The sequence below is a fragment of the Coturnix japonica genome, chromosome 15 (genome assembly GCF_054131305.1).
Source record: "Coturnix japonica strain WE chromosome 15, WE-NBRP24, whole genome shotgun sequence".
Lineage (NCBI taxonomy): Eukaryota > Metazoa > Chordata > Aves > Galliformes > Phasianidae > Coturnix > Coturnix japonica.
In genome coordinates this window covers 1,051,138-1,065,477 of record NC_140677.1, presented here as the reverse complement: position 1 = coordinate 1,065,477, position 14,340 = coordinate 1,051,138, and the positions used below count along the sequence as shown (strand labels likewise).

The following is a 14,340-nucleotide window of genomic DNA, read 5'->3' as shown; positions in this document are numbered from 1 at the left end:
GGGTTTTCACACAGAAACCTCCATCTCTGTGATAAGCTGTGGCCTTTTGAAGGGTACGCTCAAGCACTGAGATCATCTAAATCATCACAAGGATGCGTTTCTCGTAAGATAAGTTGAGATAAGCCATGATGTAATCTATTATAATGACATTTTCATCAGCATTAAACATCTTCAACATAAACTACAACAGGAACTAATAAAGAATCTTTGGGGCTGCGCCTATGACAGCTTCAATTTGCTAACGGAGAAAACTCAACACAGACTTAATTTTTCAACGCCCTCTTCATCAACTGAGATACACTGCTCTGTGGATATTGATGTGTTCAGAACTCCAGCAATAACAGCTGGGCAAAAACGCATTCTTGTGGCTGCAGCTCACTGTAAGGAAGAAGGATGCTATGCAGCTCCATGGGCAGAAGCACAGCACTATGGGCTCTAAAAAGGAACTCTTTTTTACTGTGTAGATCTGTAATAATTCTTACAGTGGAATCTCTTTCTAAATGCTGCAAGATAACATTCATAAAACCACAATTTTCAAAGCAATTTACACACTTGCTGTCACTTTCAATCACAAGCAAGGAAACATCCGTGCTAAATCTAAATTGGATTTTGAAACCGAGTAAACTGGAATTTGACAGAAACATTAATGTCACAATAATAGCAATAATCAAGTCAGGGGCTGGGGGAGGACTGTGCATACATAATGAACTTAAATGTATTCATCGCAGATCTTCACAGTGAAAAATTAATACCACTGGGGACCTTGCAATGTATCTTCTCCCAGAGAGGGCAAATATTGTGGTGCCCCTATTAGTAACGGCATGAACTCATTACTTTCTTAGTGTAGGGTAATTAAGGAATAAACACAACTGAGAGGCACACCAAGTACAGGCTGTGAGGAACTTAGCTGCTATGGTCTGATTCCCGAGGTTCCACAGAAGTACCCACGTTTTGCTGCTCCACATGAGAGCAGAGAACCACTGCAAATATCAATTTGCCTCCTATGTGATGCACTGAGCAGTGCTGAGTTCACATTGCCCTCCAATAACAGCACACCTTCATTCCTGGACTGGCTGCTCCCATTTGCATGCAGCACAGACCAGCCTGAGACACAGCTGAGCTGCAGCTGGGAGGAAAGAGGCCCAAGGCAGAGGGAGGCAGGCTGGCATTCACAGAGGAAGCAGCACACAGCATTTCTTCCAAGCATGTTTTCGAGGTCACTTTTATCACATTGCTTTATAGTTTGTGCCACCTGCCTGAGAAATTCAATTCTCCTTGCAACAAGAAAAAATGGAGCCATACTGATTTCCATTACATTTGTACATTTTCATCCTACACACGGACACAGCCACCCTTCAACAAGCACAGACAGGTGAGAGCGGGCAGCAGTGGCACTGAGGCAGCAGGACTGAGCCCTGCACAGCACCCCCAGGGCTGCAGGCTCTCCATCCAGCTCAGGGCATGGCACTGCCAGCCAATAGCAAACATCCAGCTTCTTGCAGGAGGTGAAAGACTTCAGAGATGGCACTGGAGAGATGGGCAGCACAGCAGCCAGGCCCCAGCTCAGTCTGCTCCTGACGCCCTTCTCTCTGCTTGGCTCCCCCTGTAGTGCTGGCAGTGCAGCTGAGCCTGCTGCAGGCAGCCCACCCATGGCCCCAGGACCACACAGCTACTGCTGCAGGTACAATCAACAGCTTTTAAAACTATTTTATGACTGAACATGGTCTTTTTTTTCCAGTGGCAATTTTCATAGAATTATTCCTGCCTTTCCTACTCGTTTGTACAAAATGGATAAATTAATACCCATACAAACAGTCTGGTTTTTCTTCTCAGGATCTCTTTGGCTCTCCCCTTCATTCTCTTTGTACTTTCAGTAGCAGCAAAAAAGGGAAATGAAAAATAAATGGCATTATCAGCCACTTCAAGGACTAAATTTAAAGTCTTTAAAATTCAATTTATTTAGGGTTTGGTTTTTTTTTTCCTATTGTTCATTATTTCTGTTACAACAAAGAGTTTTCTCTTTAAGAAAGCAGCAGCTCTTAAAGCACAGGAAATAGGAAGAAAGTGAATTTTGAAATCTGAATAAATAAAATTAAGCATCATTTAGCTTGAACTGAGGTGACTTCAACCCCACAGATGAGCAGCACTCCTGCAGGCAGGCAGGGGCGGCTCAGCACTTTCTGTCTTTTCTGGCTTTTACACATCTGCCAAAAGCAAAACTTAATTTTAAAACAAACCATAGGTCTAAGGTTTGGAAATAAGGTATGGTTAAGCACATTTAAATGGGAAGGACTAAAGCATATTTAGAAATTAATGTTCTATTTCCATAGGTTAAGTCTGTAGATGCAGACAGACCTTTCCTGAGTCCCTACCTTTTTGTTTCAAGCCTCAGAGTTTACCAAATGCGGATTCTGCAAATAAAGACAGGAATTTTTGTTCTGTCAGCCCAGGGGCTGCACAGAACTGCACAGCAAGGAAGAGCAGAACTTTCCTCCCCCGTTTCACAGCCCTGATGTACAGCTGCAGCTCTAGAGGCACTTGGACAGTGACAGAGGTTCATCATTCAGAGTGCCAAAGTGTTCTTGCGGTGCAGGCAGGATGCAGCCCACCTCACCATAGTAGGATACACAGAATGTAACCCAAGCTGATCATGCAGAGAGAGCCCTGTGGTGCAGCACTGCTTCAGCTCCATCTCACCCTGGAATGGAGGGCTGGATCTTCATCTGCCTCCTGCCACCACCACCAGGAAAGGCATTTCAACATCCAGCCCCACAGCCCAGCTCTCCCTGCATATAACAGCTATGATATCAAAGCCAACCTGCTTTAAATGGTTCGGTGAACCATTAAAGAATGGCACTGACTTCCAGTTACCACTCGTCTCGCTAGTTTTCAGTCAAGGATAATTTTGTCTGTGTAAGATGCGATTATTTGAGGTGAGAGCATTGGTGTCACTCAGACCTCATTCCAGTGTCACCCAGTCTGCACATTCTCAACATAAAAGCCCCCTGTCCACAACACAGGACTCTGAAGGATCACAATGTGCAGATGCACCAAGCCTGGGCTTCCAGAGCAGTACAGGCATCCCCTCTCCTGGGCAAACCCAAGTATCACTGCTGATGTATCGGTGCTGACTGCTGCAGCTCCATCCTATACATGCTAAGAATACCTGTGGGGTGTGGGATACAGAGGTCCCTGTGGGTCTTTATGTCAGCATCAGCATGGAGTGCAGACAGGTTGCAGCAGAGAGACTGCCCAGCAGCAGGGATGCCATGTCTGAGACAGTGCTGGGCTCGTGCCAAACTGAAAATGACACCCCGGGGCTCCTCATCAAACATAAGGACAGTGTCTCTACCAAATAAAACATCTCATTTCGTGTGAAATCACTTTTCTTCTTCTTCATTGTCAGGTCAGTTACCTGTTATTGCTGTAAAAAATAAGGCACTTCACAACATCAAGGCAAGAAATTCCCTCTTAGAAATGTCAGAACAACAACAACAACAACAAAAGCTTAAAGTTTTTCAGAAGTTTTGAAGTCTAAGGGTTTTTTTCTTTAAATCCACTCTGGCACAGGTATTTCCTCATGGACAGCCCCTCACCCTGGGGAAACAGTTCACACTGGGCTTCTCTCACTTTCAAAGTCTCTTCTCCACAACCAGAGAGATAGAGAAAGACCTCTAGTTTACAACTCGTTTTCTATGGTTCCTCACAATTACAGAGGAAAGAAGTTGCCAGTCCACTGCCTCAGTCCCAGCTCACATCCCTAAAGCATAAATGAGAAATGGGGCCCCTCCAGGGGCTATGTGACCTGCAGCTAGGAACCAGCTGCTCCTGCCACAATTCCTAAAGCACATCTTTCCCCATACATTGCCCAAATCTCAGCTTGCCACTGTAAGAAAAGGGCATTACATTTTAAAATGCCAGAGCTCCAACTGTTTTCCTCCAAGCTCTAATCCACCCACATGAATTAGGTGTCTGTAAGAATTTCATTTTATAAACTGTCAAAGCCAGATCCTCCCATCCCCACTGCTGCTGAGTTCTGTTCAAAATGCAATGATGTAAAAATAAAATTCCTATTGACTTCCAGGGCTATGAGGCAGACCTATTGATCAGCTGCTTCTCCTGCATCTGTCCCACTGACATTAAAAGAGCCAACTGTGCAGTAAAGTTTTATTTCACGTAAATATGATTGACAGAATCCAGCTCAGAACCTTAAAGATAACAGAGAGGCATTACAGGGCTTGGCTGGCTTTACAGGAGAAAAGATGACTCCAGGGGAAATGTCTGTTCTTTGCAAACATGCCAGAGATGAGCACTGGGATGGGAAATGAATTCTGCAGCAATATTGGCTAAGAAAGGGTAAATATAAATTGGCCTTCTGGAGGTTTGGGCTGGGAACACAGACTTCACAGCAGCTTGGCTAAAGGAGCTCTGGGAGCTGACAGGAGCATCTGATCCACACTAGCAGCATCAGGCAACCTAGATGCCAGCAGCACATAGTGTAGGGCTCCCATGTGCATCAACTGCAGATGATTGCTATCCCACATCCACCACTGTCACTGGTGTATGCACACATACACTGCCTCAATGCTAAGACCACAAAATGGTCACAGCCCTTCTCCCTCTGACCCCTGAGGATGTCGCACCAAAGGCAGCATCACAGCTACACCTTAACCTCTACAGCCTGCCTATAATGGTTCTGTTATAGAAATAAGAAAGGGAAGAAAGACAACGAGAAGATATTTGAAATCAGCCCAGCCTGCCTTTGCTCGCCTCCAGCAGCAGCTCCCTGCTCACAGCCCCACTCTCAGCTGCTCTCCTCCCTCCTCATTCACATGCAACAGATGATGTAAGTGACATTCCTTTTCATAAATCCATACTACCTTGCCAAGGTGCTTATTTTTGTTGCTAGCTGCTGCACATTGTGTTAGTGGCAGCAAGGTTTGGCTTCGCCTTCAAACAGAACTGTACTGCAGTCACAGAGAACTCTGAGTTACTCTGAGGTTTTACAGAAGGTTCAAGGTAACGAGGAGATTTTGCTAACTAGCTTTATTTCAATCCTTTGCTTTTGCTTGTGGGTTTTGGTGCTTTACTTTGGGTAAACTATGTCAACCTGTCCTTCAGCACTCCCTTCCCTGCTCCATCTCACCTATAACGTTCACAAATCCTCCACCAGGCAAAGCACTGATCACAATAGAGGACAGACTCAAGACAAAGGAAAGGTCCTCCTGCTTTACAAGGTATACAGTTCAATCTATGCCCGTGACAGGGGGGCAGTAGGCCCATGGGCTCCCAGACCTCAAAAACGGGAAGGGAAAAGGGCAAGAGGAATGGAGATGGGAGCTGGGCTCAAGGAAACAAACAGAGCAGCATCAATGATCCAAGGAGGATATCATACTTTACTATGATACCAGAAAGCAGGATAACACAATATAATACAATCTAATTGATACTGAGGCTAATAAATCAAGAAAAATAAGAGTTTTCTGAAGACTGAGAAGCCTACTTTGAAATGGAAGGTGTACAGCTTGGAAGCACACCCACACCTGCTGCCAGGCAATGAGAGAGCAAGAGAGCCAGCATCACTTCCGTGACTTATTTTCCTCTCTGACTGTGAGCTCCTCTGGGATGCATAGTTATTCTCTGTGCTCCACATGATGTCATGATGTGGAATACCAATAGCAAAGAGTACAAAACCATGACAACACATTTCCCTCACTGGCTTCTACAGGTGCCATGGGGATACAGGACACCTGATCTCACAGAAATTACAATATGCCATAACTGTTTGTTCCTCCTTTGCCCAGCAGGTCAGCTAATTAAAGTGATCCAATACAATATGCTTTTGACAAATCCATAGTGCTTGTTTTGTTTTGATTTTAGTCACCCCTTCCGAGTATTATGGATTGATTTTTTTCATTAATTAATTTCAGAATGTGAGAACTTGTTAGTACAGTCAATAACACACTAGACTGTTTTAACACTTACACTTAGGATCTCTATCTGCATTTGGTAGTTCTGAGACTCCTCTGAACTCTACAAGCTGTTAAAACTAATTGCTACTTGTTCAAAAATGGTTTTAGTACTTTCTGAAGAGAATTTCCTCACATCCTGTGTCCTGAGCTGTCAAGGAGGTCCAAATTAACTCCTGCCTGTCTATTCTCTGTCCTGGCCCTTTATCGTGCACTGCAGCTGAATGTAACCAGGTTACCAGGACACTTCAGTTAGCAGTCATTTCTCTGTTAACTACTAAATCTGTGTTTCCTTTATCTTCATATTTCTGATGTACACATAGCACTAAACACTAATTCATCCTGCTTTTTATCTTAGGTACTGGATGAAACACTTTTTCTTTAAGCTTTTCACTTTACCCTTACATGCCATTACTATGCCGTCACTGTAATTTCCCAGGAGCCTCTCACTACTCCTGTACAACTTCTTCAGATTTTCCACTCCTACAATTGCTCCTGATCCTTCTACAACAGCTTCCACCACTTTGCTACCATTCCCATGCAGGAGGATGCTCTGCTGTTGTGTTGATAGATCTTTCAGAACCTGCCTTTTCTTTAATCCTTTAGATCATCAACCCCACAGGATCCTGCCTCCCAGCTCCCCACGTCTGCTGAGGAACACGCCAATATCTTGCGATGAAACTCTCCAGGCACAGAAGCTTTGCATCTTTTAGAATCAGTCCAATGAGTGTGGAAAGAGGATAACATGGGGAAATTCTGAATGTCCCAAAGTAACTATTTCTCATTAAAAGTCAGTTTCAGTTTGGTACTTAACTGCCTTTTGTATCTTGGAGAATTTCCTTTGTAAATACTTCTCCCTGCGCTGGTACACTGAGAACAAGTAAAATCAATAAATACAACTTGAAGCTTTCAGGTACTTAACTATAAGAAACCAGTTCCTTTTCCAAGTTCTACCACTCCTCTTCAAGCAAAAGTTACCCTCCCAGTCTCAGGACTCTCAGAGCTCTGCTGCTCTTACTCTTTTGCACTGTTTGATTGCCTCCCTTCCTTGGATGGGCTGTCAAAGCCAGAAGTACTCCTTTTTCTGAGATAAAGAGCAATATACTTGGGAGTGATGAAGGAGGAAAAGAAAAAGCACCTTGCAATTAAATATTTCAATAGACATTTTGAAGATGCTTTTGAAAAGATGTAAAATTAATGTTAACAATAGCGTGCATCAGAGGGCTTAGGCTGAACAATACCTATCACTTTTTTTCTGCTCAAGAATCTTAAAAACAATACCCTATAATATTTCACACCAGCATTTTTTTTAAACTCTTCTAGACTGGGCAGACATTTCTGACTAGCTGTGCACAGAAGCTCCAAATCCTCCCTCTCCATATTCGTTCCAAGCAATCAGTTTATGATTGCTTTAATGAACCTTTTAGATGATGTGCACTGCAGTAACTTTATTCTTGGGAGCATACCGTATACCACCAGCCTTCAGATAAGAGACATTGGTCTTTTGCTTCCTCCCAGTATGGCACTCTCAGCTAATTATTGATTTACTAAGGTAGAAATGCAGACAAGGAACCAAATACAGCACAAGGTTCATAGGCAATCCTGCATCATATGCCATTCTCAGCACCTTATGTTCTGCTTCTGGCATGTGACCAGAGGAAAGCTGGGATTTATATTGCAGATTTTCATTGGATTCCAGAAAAGAGTTTCAGCAAGGAGCCTGAGGCCCTACCTTATGTCTGCAAACCCAAAGTTATGATTCACGGAATCACAGAATCGCCAAGGTTGGAGAAGACCTCTAAGGTCATCTAGTCCAGCCTCCCACCTATCACCAATACCTCCCACTAAACCACATCCCTCAGTACAACATCTAAATGTTTCCTGAACACCTCCAGGGATGGTGACTCCACTACCTCCCTGCTCAGCCCCTTCCAGCACCTGAACAATCTCTTAGAGCAGAATTTTTTCCTGATCTCCAACCTGAACGACCCCTGGCACAACATGAAGCCATTCCCCCGAGAACCTATCCCTAGTCAGATGGAAGAAGAAGTCAACCAACACCTCACCACAACCTCCTTTCAGGGAGTGGTAGAGGGGAATACGGTCACCCCAAGCTTCTCCTCCTCAGACTGAACAATCCCAGCTCACTCAGCTACTCCTCATAAGCCCTGTGCTCCAGACCTCACTGCTTTGTTGCCCTTCTCTGAACACACTTCAGGGCCTCGATGTCTTTCTTGCAGCAAGAAGTCCAAAAGTGAACACAGTAATCATAAGTACAGCAATAAGCTAGAGCAAAATCTTACAGTAACAATTGTCAAGCAAGAAGATGCATACAGAATATTTTGAAATTAATAGTGCTTACCCATCTTCCAAAACAAGGTGAATTGTATTGTTTCTTCTGGAAAATCTGTGTTATGCTCATTAAATACTTCATTTGTTATATTTAAACCATTTGGCAGAAATAAAATATACAATCAAAGTAGAATGGCTGTTTTGATCAGTTTTCAGACACTGATATGTTACAGTCAGAAGGAAATGCATTAGGAGTCACACAAACTCATTCTGTTGACCACTAAAGTGACACTATACAAATAAAGAGTAACACATCAGAAATGACAGCTCAAGCACAAATCTTATTACGCAGACACTGTAAAGCAGGCTTATTAAAGGAAAAAATTCCTAGTATTGGGGATATTTATATGAAGATTGGACAGAGTTATAAAATAGCATGGAGTGAGCAAGCTGTTCAAGCCACATGCCATAGGAGAGCAAACAGTGAAATCCTAAGTATTGTGACTCATTGCTTAATGTCATACACAGTGTGTGACCAGAGCGGCTGACCTTGAAATCTGAAATATTTCCTCCTTGCATAATTACTTGAGTAGAACCACGCATGAAAGATGCAACAGTGAACTCTGCAATGTTGTACATCTCTATTTAAGGAAAAACCTGTGCAAATTTGTTTGTCCATTTTCCTGTCATAATCACAGAACAGCATCTTCCTCCAGGATCACTCAGATTTGTGTGCAAACACTGTTTTCAGAGATGACAGATGGCCATCAGTTGTTCCTATTGATCACATCAAGTATGTTCTGGTTTTTATAGCACAGCATCAGGAAACTGATCATCCAGTTTACCTCCTCCTTAATATCAGCTGAACTCCCTCAGAATTTCTTTAATCAGCTGATCACACCTCATATAATTTCAAGTTATCTTTTTTTTCTAATGAAGAAGCAGCTCTTAAAATCCAGGCTGTGGTTTGTGAGTAAATGATAGTAAACAGTGTCCTTTTCCTATATGATGAAAACACTGATACATTCTTATGTAGGCAAGGGGGTGGAAAATTGAACAAATGGGAATGTGACATAAAAGCTGTTTGCTTTAACTCACATGTATACCACTATTTAACCACAAATATTCAGACAAATATCTGGTGTATCAGAGTTCCACCATCTTGCTTTCTGTAGTTGTGATTCAGTAGACATCTGCTCATAGACCTTTGATTATCCAGAAAGAAAGAACAAATAACTTCAGTTCTTCACTTGAACACGTTCTTACTATGAACGATCCTAACTGCCAAACCTAAGACAACGCAGCACATTCCAGAAGGAATTAATTCCTGAAAAATCCAGAGAACACAACAGAAGATGACCACCACTGTGTAATGCACAGCTAGCTGACAGAGCCATTAGCTGCCTATTTTGAATAAGTAGTTCAATCACCTTACCTGTCTCTACAAAGAGAAAGAAACTTCTGGTAAGAAACGGCAGGGCACCTAAAAGAAGTAAACAGATTCAGTTGAAGAGAAAACATATTTAGCAAGTTCCTCACACTGAATTCTATGGGAAGCTGAACTGATCCTTATTGATGTTTACTGCACAATTCTTGGCAGTTTTCAGATTTTTATTTCATACACCCAGTCCAAAATACTTCTGTGGCCAGATTGGAATATATAGAGAATCACAGCCACGATAGACTCAAAAACTGTTGCTACCAAAGCGATTCATTATCTTGTAAGATTTTGACTCCTTGCAAAGAGCCTCAAGGAAACCATTATCCTCAAGTTTCTCAACACATTGTATTTTCAAATTAATTGCTGACTCTACTGTATTTTCTCTTGGATCCTTCACAGATCCCTCATTTATCTTCATTGGATTTTTTTTCATTTGGCTTCAAAGTTATATGCCAGAGAAGTTAAGCTGTATCAGAAAAGTCAGTGCACAAAGGCTGGGTCTTGGGAAAGTATGCCCTGTCTTGCTGAAAAAGCAGAGTATTGTGAAGAAAGATGTGCTCAAGAGCTTGCTTCTAACACTGCTATCTGTGCCTGCTGTCACAGGTGAAAGAGTTAGATAAAACTTGCTTACACCTCCAGAATCTTACTCAACAGAACTCTTCTCTGCATGTTATCAAGTTCTGCCAGGCTCCTGGGACTCACACGAATACATAAAATAATACAAAATTTATAAAGCCTCAGGACAGCTGGTGCAGACAGGAATCATGGTCACAGCCATTCTCAGGCATAGAAAGCCTAGAGGTGAGGTCGAGGCAAGAAAAGGGGTGTTCCATTCCCACAGAAGTCTTGTATTTGACTCACAGATATTTCATGCTGTTTGCTTTAATACAATTATTTTAGCAGCAAATATCACTAGGCTTCACACAGATATTAAGCTACTTTACATATCCTGCACTTAAACTTGCAGACACTTCAAATATTCAACACGTCAGACTACAGCATTTACTGTACATTAAAGATTCAGAGAAGTCCAACTACGTTGAGTATTTAATTCTTCATACCATTATCCTTTTCAATAGTTTGCAGAAGAAGAACCTTCCTCCTCAACCAGTGTGAGGCAAACAGTGTTTCTGCTGCTTAGACATTGCAGGCAAAGATGAAAAGTAAATCATTTTATTCTGTGCTCCTAGAGAAGAACCCAAAATAACACATATCCACTGCATATGAGAACATACCATCAAGGTGAGCTACATGGAGGGAACACAGGCAGCACACAACCTCTGCTGTGCTGGGACATGCTCACAGCATTGCTGTGTCCTGCAGCCAAAGCTGAATAAGCACAAGGAAGTAAGCACCATCCAAAAATCCAAAACTGCACCACAATATGAAGGATAACACAAGCAGACACCACACAGTCAGGGAATCAAAAATAAATACCAAGGTAATATTGGAAGGTTGCAGTTCCTGTTGTACCAGGAGCTGAATCCAGCCAATGTCTAGGCCCTTGGCTCTGAAAACTGGGCAGCTGAGCCTTCAAACTGCCTGCAGGCTAGGACTGTGCTCCAAAAGCCTTTAAAAATGGTAATCAGTAGTAACAGAGCCTATGAGGCTGGAATAGCATGTGCTGCTTTGCACTCTGTGATTTATGCTCCAATTGGCAGCATGTTAACCTGTGATAACAAAGCAATCCTCCAGCACTCGACCAGGAAAGACAATGCCCTGAAGTCAGATGGAGCAGTGCTGCCCACACCAAACAACCCACGCTGTGCTGGGGACTCAGCTGCTGCCCACAGCATCTCACCTGGCAGCACCAGCATGAGCCAAAGAAACAAACCCACCCTTCCAAAACTGGTGTAAGAACATCTGATTCATAGGAAGATTTTAGGTTTCCAAGTTGGTTATTTGTTTGTGTCACTTGTTGATGCCCTCCTCAATTAACTTTATCTAGGGAAATAACTTACAATCTTTTGTTTTTATGAAATTGATGTATAATCAGCACATTTGGAGATCAAAGGTCCATGAGTGAACTGTGCACTTTATAATTGAATTCTTGTCCTGATGTCTGTCAAATATTAAAATTGATCACAATCATTTAAATAAGAAATCACCCAGCTTTCATAATCACATTAACAATAAGCTGAAGTAATATCCAGGGACAGCCCCATGACATCAGTCCATGACGGGGGGGCACAGCCTCAGGAAAAAGAGGAAACCAGAACATGAACACTTTAACTGCCACTGTTCTGCATGATGTTCTGATGTGGAATACTGACAACAAGAAGCATAAAACCACAACAAGTAAACAAGGAGTTAAAAAGTCAAAGACTTTTATCCATCCTCACTGGCTTACAAACAAGAGGACACTAAACTTCTAATCAATATGGATAAGCACAAATGCCTTATTTTCATCAGTCGTCAGATGTTTGCTGTTAAACCACTAGAAGCTTTCCCACCGTAAAGCCAGGGAAGGTGGAATCTGGTATAGGAATAAATCAGAAAATGACAAAGCTCTTAATATATATATGTATATATTAATACAATAAACCACAGCTCAACAAGGATAACATGTGAACAAAGCTGTGTTCTTTAATCCTACAATGTCATTCATCATATAACATACAGACAGATATCATATAACTCCTTATTATTAGCCAGCTGGTTAATTTGATATCGCAGTAGAAGTCAAAAACATAGGCAAAGTGCAACAGCAGGATGCTTGGCCTTGGTATTCTTTGGAGTAACCTCAGTAGGGCAGCCTTAAGAACCCCGCCTGATTGCCTTCCATCTTTCGCACCTGGATCTGCAAAGAGCTGCTGCCCACCATTCCCTCCCACCACACTCTGCTTAATCGGATCCAAAGGAACAACTGGGAAATGATTGTCACTCCTCCTCTCCCTAAAAGTCCCAATTAGGAAACACAGACGAAACACAGTACACTAGTGCTGCTCACCCAAATTTCATCAAAGACTGGAGCGAATAGTTCCTTCATCTTCTGTCCCGAGAGTGCAAATATAAACACTGCCAAGAGTTGGTTTTTATTTCTACCACCAGGTTAAAATAACACTGCTCCCAAAAAGCACTTCAGGGAATACAGGTTCAGTTGCAGGGCTTTGAATCTTCCTTGATATGCAGGTATTATTTGAAGTTTATCTTTAGGGAGTTTGAAACTTGAAACATGATGCTGAAAAAGGGGAAAAAAAGAAAGGTAAAACTTGCATTAAATGAGTCACAGATGAAGCTGCTTTAACATGAGATTGCAAACTTAGTTACTCCATTTTCACCTGATGGTACAACAAGGAAGAAATAAAATGGGCCAAAATTCATGATTAAAAAAAAAAAACACCATAGGAGACACACAATCACCTGCATTAAAATGCCTTTCAGGATATTCTGCTCTGCTGCTCTCATATTTTAACAGCTCCTTTGATTCTATCATACTCATTTTCAGTCTTTTAATCTCACTTGCACTTGTAAATCAGAATAGCTGGAATAACTTCACTGAAATTATAGTATAACTGTGCAACCCACTGGGACTACAGGATCTGGCTGTAGATTTCTTTTCCAATTATTTTTATAATCTACTACATGCAACCTATTTGCGAGCTTTGAACAAATCTGTTACTCCACACAGCTGCAATTTATTGTAACCGATACTACACTTTGTCAGCACAGTTCCAACTTGCACTTCCACAGCAAAAAGAAACAGATCCTTTCCCTCGAGCAGCATCTCCGTTGCCTTGAGTGTGAAATCACCTCCAGAGCACTAATGAATTCACTGAATTTGCACTGGGTTCAGGTTAAAACAAAGAAGAGTCCTTCTAGAATCACTTCTCATTCTGAGAAGCAGCAGAAAAGAAGACAAACCCACCTACCTAAAACATTAACAGACTTATAAACCAAAACGTTAAAATATCTCTTCTGGCTTAACTATATATTTTTCTCTTCTAGCAATGCTAAAACTTACCCCACCTGTCAATGTAATACAAAAAGCTCCCAGAAGAAAACTGCAATTAAAACATTTCTGAACAAGATGTCAACAAGAAAAATAACAGCTTTAAAACCTCCATCTACTGTATAACCCCAAATGAATGTGTATTTTTTATACCTTGCTGGGATTCAATTTTTATTCTGGCAGAAAACGTTCTGTACACAAGTACTAACAAAATGACCTGCATCCTTCTTCCCTAATGCCCTTCGGACCTCTAAAAACTGTGATCTCGCCTTAGTAAGCCACAGCAAAGTAGGCTCTAACCCACCCCCACATCTCAGAAAGGAGGACTAGATCAGGAGCATGATGCTGTGGGTGCTGAGCCCCTGGTAATCCCTACATTTAGCACCTGGCAGCTTTGCTCTGGTCACCTTCTCAGCACAGTCCCATGGGCTGACCAAGCAGCTTGGGTGGTTGGAGCACACTTCTGTCCAGCTTCACCTGAGACAAATGCAGTTTGAACTTTATACCATGGCATGAACCAGCACGGAGAATAGTAGAACAGGGACTGTCAGAAGTACAGCCTCAATCCAAACTGAAACGTGTAGAAGGCACTGGGAGAAGTGGTGCAGCTCCCGTTAGGAACACTGTTTCTGGATCAAATTGCATTTTACTTTCCATCTAGCATATTTTAGGTTTACAGTTTCTCA

The 14,340-nt window shown here is 42.2% G+C and overlaps 1 long non-coding RNA gene across 3 annotated transcripts in view; it reads right to left on the bottom strand.

Moving 5' to 3' along the window:
* Positions 1-14,340, bottom strand: part of LOC107319946 (uncharacterized) — a 157,997-nt gene that overhangs the window by 73,953 nt on the left and 69,704 nt on the right. For 2 of the 3 annotated variants that reach the window (XR_014934773.1, XR_014934774.1), the window contains exon 2: positions 9,697-9,744. The exons of the other annotated variant lie outside the window; for it this stretch is intronic. This is a non-coding gene — a long non-coding RNA (uncharacterized LOC107319946). The remainder of the gene's footprint in view (positions 1-9,696; positions 9,745-14,340) is intronic. 3 annotated transcript variants of the gene reach the window in all.